The sequence below is a fragment of the Sarcophilus harrisii genome, chromosome 3 (genome assembly GCF_902635505.1).
Source record: "Sarcophilus harrisii chromosome 3, mSarHar1.11, whole genome shotgun sequence".
NCBI classification, from domain to species: Eukaryota; Metazoa; Chordata; class Mammalia; order Dasyuromorphia; family Dasyuridae; genus Sarcophilus; species Sarcophilus harrisii.
In genome coordinates, this window is record NC_045428.1 from 280,380,028 (window position 1) to 280,395,757 (window position 15,730).

A 15,730-nucleotide genomic window follows, 5' to 3' on the forward strand; every position below is an offset into this window, starting at 1 on the left:
CCTATTGTCTATTGTACAAAAATATTTAGAGCAGCTCTTTTTTTTCTCTTTTGGTAATGACAAAGAATTGGCATTTGAGGGGATGCCCCTCAACTGAGGAATGGCTGAACAAATTTTTTTATATGATTGTGATGGAATATTATTATGCTACAAGAAAGGCCAAGGGATATAGATTCAGAAAAGCCTGAGATTTGTAGAAATACTGTAAAGTAAAATGTCCACCACAAGAACATTGCACACACAGTAAAGCAATATTATAAGAATTATCAAGATTGCTCAAGAATGAAAGATTCAGCTAGGGTGACAAGAACAATAATCAAAATCAATTCCAAAGAACCCATTTTGAACAATGCAATCTATCTCCAGAGAGAAAACAAGTGAATTCTAAATACAGATGGAAGATTGGTTCTTCTAATTTTCTTAATTCTTGATTTTTTTTGCTTATTTTTTTCTTTTGTGATGTGGCTAACATGGAAATATGTTTGATGTCTTCATATATAAGATATACCATTTGACTTTTCAAGTGTTTTGGCAGGAATGGTAAGAAGGGAGAAGATTTGGAATTAAATTTTAAAAAGAATTTTCACTTATTACTTATAATTTGGATAAATTTAATGAAGTAAATATAAATGTATTACAAAAATAACTGTAAAATTGGTGAGAATTTTATTTCAAATCACAATAAATGCAGAAAATGTGGTAAGAGTTAATAATAAATGGCAAGTGCAGCCCACTTTCTTCAATTTTCTTCACTTTTTTCCTAGGACCTTTTATAATCTCCTAGAAGCAGTGCAGCACTAGGCTGAAGTCTGTTCAGAAATGGAATGAATTTGTGGTTGTTAAGCAGAACATTTCTTGACACTCCAGTGAGGCCCATTTTCATTCCAGCAATTCAAATAGTAATATAGCCTTATAATGCTTATCCTTATTATTCTATAAAGAGAATAAATAAAAACAGAGAGAGAGAAAGAGAGAAAGAGAGAAAGAGAGAGAGAGAGAGAGAGAGAGAGAGAGAGAGAGAGAAGGACAGAGAGAGAAAGTAAAATAAGAGATAAAAGAGAAAGTTGGTTGGCAAAGTGGATAGTGTGGTAGGCCTGGAGTCAGGAAGAGTCATCTTACTGAGTTCAAATCTGGCCTCAGACATTTACCTTACCCCCTGTGTGATCCTGGGCAAGTCACTTAACCATGCTTGTCTCAGGTTTCTCATCTTTAAAAATTGGTAGAAAAGAAAATGGTGAAACAGTTCCAGTATCTGCCAAGAAAACCTAAAATGGGATCACAAAGAGTTGAGGATAACTGAAAACAATTGAACAACTAGCTGTATACAATATCTATCTATCTCTCTCTCCACATATAATCTTTCCTTCTCCCTCTCTCCCTCCTCCTTCTCTCCTTCCTCTTCCTCCCTTCCTCTTTCCTTTTCTTCCTTCTCTCCCTCCCCCCCCCTTTCTTCTCTAGATGCTTGTACTGCCCAGATGTTACCATTATTTCCCTACAAAACTAGTTCCTAGATATCTCAAATTTTCAAATGGGAAATTGCTGGTAATAGAATCCCAAAAACTGGTGAGGTTTAAAACTGCCTGCTTTCTTGCTAGAAGTATAGATTTTGAAATCCTATTTCTGAATACTTTCTGAATACTTTCACTTCATTCCCTAAATGGGAGACAGACTATTGAGAATTCTAATCACTTTGAGCAAGTGATCATTTTTTTCTAAATCACCCATCTTTCAGGCTAACATTTGTTACTGATTCTCCAGTCTGGGGGTTCAGAAATGTGATTCTAGTCTACACAGTCAATAAGCACTATGTATATTCACCCCAAGAAATCATTAGTGACATCCAAGCTTCGTGCTAATCTATTAGGTTTTTTTTTTAAATCTGCTTTTAATTTTACATTACAATTGTCTATCATCCAAAAGGTGAAAGTGTGTGTATGTTTGTGTATTTGAATCTCAATATATAATTAAAACTCTTTTTATAAGCTACTAAAGAAGAGTAGCTTCTCTCAGTAAAATCTACCTTGCAATATTGCAAGCCCATTCATCAAGACAGAGTCAGGAAGAATTTAAATAGGAATGTCTCTACAGCATGAATAGAGAGAGGTAATTGAAGTCCCAAGTCAAAACTTGTTTATCTGTAAACTGATCAAAATGATCAGAAATCAATTCTGATCATGACCCTAAACAACTAATAAAGCTTATTAACCTTTAAGCATCCTAAAAGGAAATAATTAATTATCTTATGGTTTTAGGAGGGAAGGCTTATTTCTTGTATTCTCTGTGTTACATTTCTGCTCTTACCTATTCTCTCTACCTGTCCATCCTTAGCTGAAAAGAACAAGCAAGCAAGGAAGGAGAAAAAAGTTGTTGATATCTAAAAACTAGCAAAAAAAAAAAAAAAGAAAAATAAAGCAAGCAAGCAAAGGAGCAGGGAAAGGATGGATGAGAAGCAAGTGACACACAGTAGAATAAAGCAATAGGGAGAATTTCTCTTTTATGTAGGTGAAGTTGGTTTCCTATTAAAAGGGCACCTATTCTGCTATTAGTAGTATTTGTTTGCTTTTCAAAAGTAAGAGCACAAAAAGTGTAGGCTAAAGGGACTCTGAGGTCCTGAGATTGAGTGTAATGGGTCATTACTTTATGCATTGTCTCAGGAAATGTGGAGGCAGACAGAAGCAGATTCTATTTTTAGTTAAATTATTTCCTTTTAATAATTAAATTCATATTTTTTGAAATATTATAATCAACAATTCATTCATTTCACTATAAACCTGAACTTTTATCACTGCATTGACTACTCTAAAACTCATAGGAAAAAGAAAATGAGAAAAGAAATATCTTTTACAATTGCTCCATAATTCTACTAGCTTTCATTTGTTGGCTATTGCAGATATCTAAATCCTGACCTATAGGTGACACTAAATCTTCAATTTTTAAAAATTAATTCTGATCATTCAATTGATTATGATTAATAAATGTTATTGCTGTTCAGTTGCTTCACTCATGTCTAACTCCTTGACACCATTTGGAGTTTTATTGGCAAGGATATTAGACTGATTTGCCATTTTCTTCTACAACTGAGTTTAGAGTAAACTGAGACAAATTTAGTTAAGTGATGTGCCCAGAACAGAATCACACAGATAATAAGTATTTGAGGCTAGATTGGAACTCACAAAGATGAGTCTTTCTGACTCTAGGTCTGGGACCCTGTCCATGGTGACACAGGTGCCAGATTAATATAGTATTAAACATTAGTTAACCTAAAACTATGAGGCAGAAATTGATAAAAGACTCTGTAATGAATAATAAATATCCCTTTACTCTCCTAAAGTCTAAAAAAAGGGTGGTTCAACTAATCTGAAAAGAAAAAAACAATATTCATAATCCTTAGTTCTTTAAATTCCAGTTCATCTCAGTTTATTCTTATGGCACTATCTTCTCAATAACTTTCTGTATTTAGACAACACATAATACAAGTTAGAGTCTATGTCTTCTGCTTCAGCTTGACCTTCTTTCCTAGAGGCTGACACAGTAAATGGTTTATTATTTCTTGAAACTATTGTTTCATGGTCATGCCAAAAACTGGTCAAGATTAATCCTTCTGAGCCACTACTTTCATTATTCATAAACTTTCAATAGCTTTCAATGTCCCACAGGAAAAAAAATAGTGTCCAGTCTTGGACCCTATCCTGTCTTCTCCTGGTTTGTATTCTAAAATTAAAATATAAGGCTAGATGTTAAGTTTGATGGCCATTGTCCTTCAGGGTAAGGTTAAAGTGATTCTAGGCCTAAGAATTCTAATATGATCAGTGTTTCTCTTGACAAAAAATTGAGAATAAATGACAGTCTTACTCATCAAATTAAGCCCCTCAATGTCTTTTCTCATTATGATCTGAATAAAGAAAGGAATATTCATACTTCTGTTACGTACTTTGCTATGTTTTGTGTGAACATCACTAAATACAGGAAAAATAAAATGTAGAATGTAGATTGACCAGTGGTTAATGAACATCCCCTCTAGAATGTAAATAGATGTTTCCAGAAACTAGAACAGTGTGAAATGTAGACAAAATATATTTGCAAATTAATGAGGACTGAGCCTTGGTCTCTCAAGACCTGAAAGTTCCCTATTAAACTATTAAAGTAATTGAGTTTTGTTTTTTATTCCATCACCATTGCAACCTTGTATTTAGAGGTGCCTTTCAGAAATATAGAAGCAGGGAAAAAATCCTTTCTTATTCAATTTCAACTTTGATAGGAAAAATATTTAATTCAAAAGTTAATTTTAAAAAGTTTTAAGTACATATAAGAAAAATCCCAGAGTAATATTTTTCTCCACTAAACAAATATAAATATTTATAATATACACATATGTATATACATAGATTACTAATATTTAAATTTGTCTATGTATACATGGATTCATGCATGCATATATACATCATATATTTAAAATCCCAGAAATAATTTGGAATAAGCAACATAAATACTAAGGATAGATTTAGACATTTGGCAACTCTATAGATTAGTTCAACAAACAGGCATTGATTGTGAGCATTAGCAAGAAGTATATCAACACATAAATATTGTATGCAGAAGACTAACTGCACTTAGATTGATGATTAATAGGTCTGTTGTTAGTAATCTATCGTATCTCTTTTGCATGGAAAATGCAATTAGAAACACATTTCCGACTATTCCAGACAGACCTTACATCTACATGGCATAAAATTGAAATTTTAGAGTACACACTTTGCAGACTCTTTTAAATTTGCCTCTAGCTACCACATTATAATAGTACCTATGAGACCTTAAAAAGTTGAGAAGACCACAACTTAACTTACCTTTCTTCCTCTTGATACCCTTTCTTGCAAAGTCCATGAAATTATTGGATATGTGTTTTTGTGCTTTAAATGATTCACAATAGAAAAAAAAATCAAGGTTCAACAAATGACTGCTAAGAGCAATTCTATCTTAATAAGTTCAAATACATTCAGTTTGGAGAATCATACGTCAGTAGGGAAACAGATTTTAATATCAAACTTCCAAAGGATTAATATAAAATATGAGTAAAATAGATGTTTAAAATATATCTTCATTGTGTCCTTCTTAGGATTTATCAGCATATCTACTATAAGCCAAGGATTATGAATCAATTGAAACTCACTGTAGGCTAAACATTGTCTTATAAGGTTTCTGTCTCAAAGAGAATTGTGATTATTGTTATGATTATCATTAAATATTCAGAAAGAATGTTCACATTTTTGAAAATTAGTGTGGAAGAAGGAAGGAGATGATGTGCTGAAGACTAGCACTGAACAAAATTTATGATTTTATGATGCTATAAAATAGCATCTTTCATTGTCATGGTTCCCCCACCCCATCCTTATTTCTAAAAAAAACAGTGCAATAAAAATCTTCTACATGACACCTTGAGCTTCTTCCCAATGATTGCCCCTCTTCTTGAAATGACTTTTTACATACTTTATACCTACTTTCTCATGTAAATGTTCATATTTTTCTCTTAGGATATCTGCTCTGTGAGTATTAGGATACTTTTGTTGTCTATCATTACTACTTAGCAAAAGTGTTGTTCAATTGAATTGAAAAGAAATGAAGTGATAAACTAGGAGACTGTTTAAAGAGAAAAAAACAATTCTTATGGAAGGTTATAGGGTTGAGATTTCCTCCATTTTTGTGTTAGATTTTTGGTGCCTATCATTGTTCTTTTTACTTGTGAGTGAACAAGGAAATAAGAAAAACTTTTAATTAAGTCCTACTATGTTCCAGGTACTATGGTAAGTATTTTAACTATATTCATTTGGTTATCATAGCAATCCTGGGAGGTAAGTGATAGTTATTATTATCCTCATTTTCAGATGAAGAAATTGAGGTACATATACATACATACATACATATAAAGTGTGTATATATATATATATATATATATAATATTATGTATGTGATATTGTAAAATACTATATATATTAAATAACAAATCTCCATAGCTACTTCTATTTATCTCTATCATTGCTTATCTATTTTTGAGAAGAACTAATAACATAATAAGGTAATGTCATGACTTAAGTGAAACATAGCTATTAACTTCACTCTCTTTCAGAGTCATTGAAGTCCAGTGTAAGATAAAAATCAACAGGACTGGTAATGGCCCAGGGCGCTGTGGATGATCTAGCATCTTCAATATTTCACCTTGCCCCTTCTCCAGCTGCCTTCCTGGCTATTGAAACAAATTTATTTCATCCACTCATTCTGCCAGCAGAAGTCTTCATATGTTTGAGGTAGACATCCCCTTAACTCATTGACATATTTGAGTTCTGTCAGTTACCTTCCACTTGTTTGAGAACCTCTGCTGAGATTGTATGGGGTGTTCATGAGGGACTAGTACTTCTAGTATGAGGACTTGCTGAGCGCTTTTCCTGGGCTGCTCATCTACCTTTGTGTCCACCTGACACTAAACTTTCACCTGTGCCTCCAAGAATAGGTAGTATGCACAGCAGCCAGACCCCAGCAAATAGACAGATAAGAGATTTTCACACATACACACATACACACACACACACACACACACACACATATTATTGTGGCTCTCTAATTGTATTATATATACATATATATGTATATAAAAACATATACTTTATAGTACATATAATTATAGATATAGTTTCATCTGCCTATCAACTTACATATATACAAAATAAATTAAATTGAACACAAATGCAAATATAGGCAAAGTAGCTAAATATAATCTGGGAGGTAAGTCATGCAGCACTTAAGAATACATTACTAATAAATTATATAAATTAAGGTCAATGATATATATATGTATGCACATAGATACACATATTACAAATAGAAGGATATAGATACAGGTATATATAGATATAGATATAGATATAGTCTATCTATATCTATATACATATGGAGAGATAGAAATGATATAGATATGGAGATACATATAGCTATATATTTAGAGATATACACACATATTCACACATTTGTATATGTATATGTGTATGCATTTATGCATACATATATTATAGCAAATTATATGTGTCTCTAATTATATCTATATATGTACCTATATATCTATATCTAACTATATATGTTTCTCTGTGTGTGTTTCTCTCTCTCTCTCTCTCTCATTCTCTCTTTATAATAAGGGTTATTCTCACCCCCAAAAATATGATAAACAAAGGGGGTGAAGGAATATTTCATGTTTTCAACTTCAAAGATTATTTTTGTCAGAATTTTGTATTTTTTTCCAGCCATGATTTCCTGCTTTGATATTTATCATGTACTTGATACAAAAGAAGTATAATAATAATACTGTCTTTATAATTATATTGGCTTAATTAATGAAAGAGAATTTAAAATAACATGGAGTTTAGAACAAAATAAAATATTTAGTCCTCCACATACAAATTGTAAGCTTTAAAATATTTAGAATAGAAAATAAAGGTGAGAATCATAGCCTATCAGCACAGCCAAGCCAATCCACAACTGTGGTTGGATTAGATGTGGGGTGAAATCTGATAGCAATACTGTACTGGCCTTTAAAAAGTTGTTATATTATGGTAGTGAAAATGCTTGTTTCTCCAATATATAGTTGAAATTGAAAGCTAAGAGATTGGTCTTCTGAGAGTTCAGGTTCCATAGTAAGCCTTATAATCTTGCTGAGGCTAAGTGGTAGACAAGGGCTATCCAAGAGACAATAAAAGAAAGAACAGAATTTATCATGTACATCATAGTTGGGGAAGGGGAATTGTGTTATTTATTTTGTGGTGACTAACTCTAATATTGGAAGCCACCAAGTTGTATATAAGGATTCCAGAAGGCTACATATTGACAAAGAAAATTGACAATATTATTTTTGTTTCAAGGTGTTAACTATTTCTGAATTACATTTTAACCTGATTCTGCCTAGTGATATGGAATGCATGGGAACCATGCATTTGACACCTCTGGTACAGCTGAAAATCTACTCAGAATCAAGATATTCTGTCTTTAAATCCTTATTATGACATTAGCTATTCACCCATCATAATATCTGCCAGTCTCTTCTTTTCTCCTGTAAATAGAGTGAGTACCTATCTTATCAGATTGTTTTGAGGTTCAAATGAGATAATACCACACACACACACACACACACACACACACACATAAATACAACATACACATCCAATCAAACCCACTCCCCACTATACATATATACACAAAAGCAAGTAGTTATTAATAAGGGACAATTATGATATAAGGAAATATGTTATATGAATTTCTGGTTATTTCTGAGAATGCAGGGTTCCAGAATACTTTGAAAAACTTATAGAAATTTAAATTTTACCATGGAAGAAAATCAATATTAGTCATAGCTCTGTCATATGAAAGTTACTCCTATTTCTACATTTAACTTTTGATACTTAATTTCCTTTTGAAACATGGAGAAATATGAAAACTCTGCATGTATATGCATGTGTGTCAACATGTATTGAATCTTCTTATTAACATTCTTTACCCACAAAAAAAGTAATCATATCAATTAGAGAACATTTTATATGCTCTTTGGGAAATCACAGTTTGGAAAACAAATTCAAATAATTTGGCAAAGGTTATTCTCAAAGCATTAAAAGAAATAGAGCAAATTTATTGATGATTTAGTTCTATTGGTTATAAACCAAAACTTCTATTGGTTATAAGTTATACAGCTGTTTTCAAGTAATGGATGTGATTTTTGCTTAAGTTTTATATTTGTTATGAAACATTCAAATATAGGATTATAGGCTATGTATAACTATAAGAATAATATATTCCATGTCTAAAGAGGATATTGGAATTTTCTGTCTGTCTTGTTTGAAATTCTGAATTCAACAACAGTTTAACTAGCAAATAAAATTAATATTCCTTAATCTGGAATTCAAGATCCAACAAAAGTTGATTTAAAACTATGTATCATCTTAAGTACATCAGAGACAATGTATTATAGTATGAAAAATACAGGCTTTGGAATTAGGAAAGGCTAGGGTTTGAGTACTGTCTCATATATATTGCTGGTGTAATCTTGGACACATTACTCAACCTTAGTTTTCTTTTCTGTAAAGTGGGTATAGTCCTACTGGTATTTTTATCTTACTCTACATATAACATGTATATACACTTTGAGCAGCTTTATGCTTTCCCAACTTCATCTCTTTATTTCTACTATTCCCTCTACCTGGATTACTCTCTAATCCTTTCTTCAACTCCTACTCATTTATAAAGGCTTATGTTGTATGTTACTCATTCCATGAAGCCTTCCATTGGACTTATCCTAAAAGAAAACTCACCAGTATCTGAACTCCTCTGTCTCTTTTTGCTCTAATACTTTGGAAAAAATATAGAAGAAAATACACATTCTTTGGTATCAAGAGTTCTCAGTTTAAAGTTCAGCTCTGGTATTTGCTAATTGTATTGTGTCACCGCGAGTAATACTTCTAACTTCTCTGAGCCTCAATTTCTCTTTCAGTGCCACATGGAATAAAAACTAGAAAGGATCTTAAAATGCAACCCAAATTCTTAATTTTATAGGTAAGGAAACTGAGGCATAGAACTTTTGAATGGCCTGCCAACTGTCGCAATGGAAAGCAACTACAAAACTTTGATTCTAACTTCAAATCTAGCCTTCTTATCACTGTGCCCCATTGCCCCATTGTTGTGAGGCAAATACTTTGTAAATCTTCAAGTTCCATCAAATTGTGGATTATTACTATAATACTCCTTTAATGACCAAGTTTCTATTTTTCAGCAAAGTTATTCTTGTTAATGACTCATCTTTATTAGATTGTAAACTTCTTGAAGACAAGGGCATTTGTGTTAATTATTTTGTTTTTCTCAGTGTTTCAACATAGTGCCCTGCACATAATATATTCTTTAAGAAGGTAAAGTTACTAATCTAGAATTTCATTTAGAGAAATAATCAACCCGTTCTCTCTTTATGTTTTAGAAGTGCCAGAAAAAGAGATTGGGAATTGTTATCTACTGCAGCTTTGTGGCATAGCATTATTCCTTAATTACCCATGTGGATTAGAGAAAACTTCATTAGACACATTAATTGTTTTCATAGTAAGTGGCATTCTACAATATCACCCACCAAATCGATTGGATGGCTGTCTTTTGGCTGCAGGCAAAGAGAATAATGGAGTATTGAATTGACTATTGGTTGTTTAAACTGTATTAGCATCCAACTTCTATTGATTATGGGGTAATCTGATTGTTTATTTTCTAATTAATTAAGAGAGAAAGGGAAACAAACAAACAGACAGGCTGGGAGACTGACAGATAATTTGACCTAAAAGGCAAATTGTATGTTCTCAGATTGCTTTTTATGTGTTGCTCTTGAAAGTCAGTTTTAAAACATAAGTTCCCAATAATCTCTTTTTAAATAACCAATGGCTTCTTATTTCTTAGATGTGCCTAGTGATCAAAAAGCCTGTTATAAATAAATTCTACTACACACCCTTTTTATGTCATTAGAGGAAGTAATATTTGCTATTTGAACTGTGAAAGAAAGGAAAGACTTGACCAACAAAATTTTCAAACTTTTAGTCTTCCTTTGCATTTAAGCCACTTCTTGAATAGATTTGTTTTTGCTTAGTGATGTTGATAAATTACATTGAAATATTACCTACCTGCAATAACTCTCAAAGAGCACTAAATGAGGTAATCATACTACAAAAGAATGATTGTCTTTGTGATGGGAGCAGGGAATATACAAAATCAACTCTTCCCCAGGTAAGCAGGGAATGAATTTTCTTACAACTTGCAAAAATGTCATAAATGATATCCCCTAATAGTTCATTCAGTAATAGGAAACAGAGGCAATGATACATGAAATCTCTGTGACAATCAATAGGGTCTATTCACTGTCCTTGAATGTACATATTACTACCATCATGCATCTTGTTCTTGATCCTTGGAATGCCCTTTACCTTCTGTCACTCAAATTTCACCCATGCTTATAGATCAAATTGAGGCCCCACCTCTTCCATGAAGCATGAATCCATCCACTTGGATACAGAATAGTTTCTCCCATTTTTGAAATTTTGTAATAATACAAATTGAACCAATCCTTTGTCTATTAGTACATTTGACCCAACCAACTGATAATTTTTAAAATTAATTCATTCTTCAAATGGCTTAAAATTATGAATAGTAGAACTGGGTTATTGAAGGCTATATAATCAAACTACATATAATCTAATCAATAGACATGTCTATGAAACAAGAATCTCATGAGTGCTTAACAAAGTGCTATATTGCAAGACAAATGGAATGTATGCGTCAGAGAATTGCCCTTCTTAAATGTGAATAAAAAATGTTTTCCCTAAAAGGAAGATTTATTAAGGAGAGGAAAATGTTGTATATGGAGCAATCTTCTTTTTAGCTTTTAAAAAAATTTTATTTTTAATTTATGAAAAAAGCAACCATTTGCACATGAAACTGTAATAATAAAATTATTATGTAATTTTCCCCTCTTCTTTCACTCTAAACATAGCTATCATTAGACAGCAATATGGATATATGTAAAATCATCTTATGCATATTTCTTTTTGTCAGCTCTTTCTCTAGATGCAGAAAGAATTTTCCTTCATGTGTCCTTCATAGTTAATTTAGGTATTGATAATAGTCAAAATTATGTACTTGCTCAAAGTTGTTTTTTAAACAATGTTACTATTGCTGTATATAACACAATCTTGAAACAAAATTAAAGCAATACAGCAATTAACCCAAGGGGATTAAAAAAAGAAAACCTTTATACAAACATTAATACATTTGCTATATTAACAGGTATAAAGGACAATTTTCTGTAGATATTGGAAGGGAAAAAAGTTAAGAATGAAGGCCCCAATATATTATCTCTAAAATAAATATTCATTCCAAAGTAGTTTGGAGAAGTCATTGATATAATTTTTGAGCTCTCTATGCACTTTAATTTTAATTTCTTTTTAAAAAATCTATTATTATAATAATGGTACAAAGACAGCAAAAATTTAACAGTTTTAAATTAATTCTGTGAGGGGAAAATTCAATTCACAAGTTTACATTAATTCCCTTTCCACTCCCATAAAAACTACAGCACAAATGATATGCTGTTACCACACTTGTTTATAAGGCCCAACGTAAAGTCTATTTTCTTAGAACTGTATACTTTATAGATTAATATTCATGAATGAAACAAACCACCTTTAAAAAGCAAGTGATAATTATTTTGCTGTTAGATTACCTTTTTAAATATTTCCTTTACTTTCATTCAGTGTTACAAAACATAAAATTATGAAAAAATGAATTATTGAAGGAACAAATTTAGAAATTCCAGAGCAAAAAAAAAATCTAACCCTCAATTAATGATTTAATCCTATGATAGCATTTGGGGTAATTCTTGAATGAATAAATTGCAACACCCTGTTGAACAAATTATTTTTTAAATGTTTTATTATCAGTTTTTCTAAATGATCTTTGCTCATTCTCTAAAGTAGAACCCTCCATCATAAAAGAAAAAATACAGGTAGAAGAAATAAATTAACAGATTGACATTATCAACAAATGTACATTGTGGCTATTTTTTCTTTCTTTTACTTAAAACTTTCTTTTTTGCTTCAAATTTCATAGCCATCAACAAACACAATAATTCCAACATACTATGAAGAAAGATGATTGTTCACAAAAGTTCATCTGTTTCATAGGTTTTGAAAGATATATTTAATTTAATGAGGTAGCGACAAAGTAGATCTGTGTGTATCCACGTTTGAAATTCTTTTTATATTCTTATGTATTTTTAATATTTTAGGGATATTATTTCTTGTATCACTAATTCACAGTCACCCTCAGAAACAGAAGCAACAGACAATTTTATACAGGAATATTTACATATGTAATATACATATATGGTCGGGAAGTCAGGGAAACATGGGTTTAAGAGATAGATGTGATGTATACAGTACTGACTAAGTGGCTAAGTGGCAAGTCATTTAATATACTAGTGTCTCAGAAAACTCTCTAATAATAAAATTGTAGAGAAAGTAATAATTTTACTTGGTAGAGAAATTTCTTGCAAAGGTGCTCCTTATATTCATGAAATAAGAGATCTAGATTACTCTCCTTTTTTTTCTTCCCTTACCCCAACAAAATTGAAATTCAGAAAGACCAACCCTTTTATAATAAAATATTTGTATTTTAAATTATTTGCATTATTTTCTCAAATTCTTCTCCTCCTCCTCCAAACATCTATTGAGTATCTATTATATACAAAACACAGTGCTAGATGGATGAATGAGAATTAGCATTAAGGCAATGACAATCTAGCTGATGATAAACACATATGTGTACAGGCATATACACATTTAGCTTATTCTAACTGTGTCAACACATAGCAATGTTTTAATTTCAGGGAGTCTGACAGTTTTAAATGAGTAATTATAACATTTGGCTGTTTGTTGTCCTTCATTCTTGAAAAGAACAAAAATGGAATCACTATGAGTTGACTTAGTGTGTCTGACTGTGGCTGATCAGACCAATATGAGCTTGAAATGGTCTGCTTCAGGTTGGAAACAAATAATCTCTATGAATATCTAGGGTGGGTTCTCTGAGTATTTCATTACTTCTGAGCTAATTCAATTCTTTGCTCATAGAGCACAGCACCTTCTCTAATAAGGGCACAGCATGCTTAGTGGTCCTATGCCAGTGTCTCCCATATCATAGCATCAATTGTAAAGTTCTTAAGAGACCTTGAGAGTGTCTTTGTATCACTTTTCTGACCACCTTGTGAGCATTTGGCCTGTTTAAGACCTCCATAAAAATCTTTTTGGCAAGCACACAATTGGAATTTAATCAATATGACCAGCCCAAGGGAGCTGCATTTTTTGCAGTAGAATTGTAATGTTTGACAGTTTAGTTTGAGAAAGGATTTCAGAGTCTGGTCTGTTATCCTGCCAGGTGATCTTTAGAATATTCCTAAGAGAATTCAAATGGAAGTATTTCATTTTCCCGGTAGGACACTGATATAATGTGTAGGTTTCATAAGCTTACAACAATAATGTCAGCTCAATGACTCTGTAGACTTTGTCTGGTAGTCAGTCTAATATCTCTCCTCTCCCATACTTTTCTTTTGAGCCTCCCAAACATTGAGCTAGCTCTGGCAATGTGTGTATCAACCTCATTATCAGTGTGTACATCACTGAAAAGTGCACTGCAAAGGTAAGGGGACTTATCCACAATATTCAAATTTGCTATAACTGATGGTTCAATATAAGGATGGTGTGGTGCTGGCTGACAGAGTACCTGTGTTCTCTTGGTGTTAATTGTTAGGCTAAAATTAGCACAAACAGCAGGGAATTGATACTTGCTCTGTTGCATCTCAGCTTTGGAGACTGCACTGAATACATCAACACCAAACAAAAAATCATGCACCAACACTCTTCCCATTTTAGTTTTGGTTTATAGCCTTTTCAAGTTGAAGAAATTACCTTTGATGTGGTAGATGACTATTATGTCATCTTTAATGTCCTCATTGAAGACATTTGGCAATATGATTGATAATAATATGGTAAAAAAAACATGGGAGCAACGAGTAACTTCAATGATGACTGGGAAAGGTTGAGAACACTGAACATTGTTTAGAATGGGCAAATATGCTAACATGAAATTGACCCATTATACTGATAAACTTCTCTAGGCAACCAAAATTTGACATAATTTGTCAATAATAGTCTTTGGGACTAACAATTTCAAAGACTGTATGGCCAAAACTACAAATGTGGTACACAGACCTCTGTTCTGCTCCTGGAGTCTTTCCTAGAGTTATCTGACAGCAAATTTCATATCAATTCTTTGTTGCCCCTTCAGAGGCCACACTGACTCTCAAGTAGAAAAACCTTCTGCCAGGTATAAGATCAGCCTATTAAGCAGTACTCAGACAAGAATCTTGCCAGCAATGATTAAGATTGTCACAGGACAATATATTCCCTTCATCTTTATAAAGATGGACAAGGGAGGCATTTTTGAATTGTTAGGGCATAACTTCATCTTGCTATATAATCTGAAAAATTTCAGTCAGCTTTTGTTTGACAATGGACTTTTTACCTTGTAAATCTCAACTGAAATAAAGTCATCCCCAGGTATTTTGCCACAAAAAAGTAACTTAATGACATTCAAAACCTTTTCTTCAGTTGGACTTCAGCTAGGGAGTGACTATGTAATCTAAGATAAACTGTCAATGACTTCATCATTGATTGATAAAGGTCTGTCAAGAACATTATGGAAATGTTTAGTCTATCTTTCTAAGATCATGTCCTTATCACTAATTAATGTTACTCCATCAGTACTTAGTAACAAAGATGTGTCATAGGTCTTTGGTACATAAATAACCTTTAATACATCATAAAAGTGAATTGGATTGTTATTATCAACATAAAACTGAATTTCATTTGCCTTCTTACTGAGTCAAGAATCCTGAATCTCTCTAAATTTCAGTTGGAAACTTTACTTTTGATGGAATTGAATGCTACCTTCTTAGAGATGGATGAAATATCCTGCTGGCACATCCTGTGGAGGTCTCATTTTAATTTAGCAGTTCTGAATTTCCCCATCATTTTTGTTAAACCAGGCTTGATGTTTGAGAATGATTTGACCCAAATGAGCAAATGCAGTGATGTATACCCAATCTGTGAAAGCTCTAGCT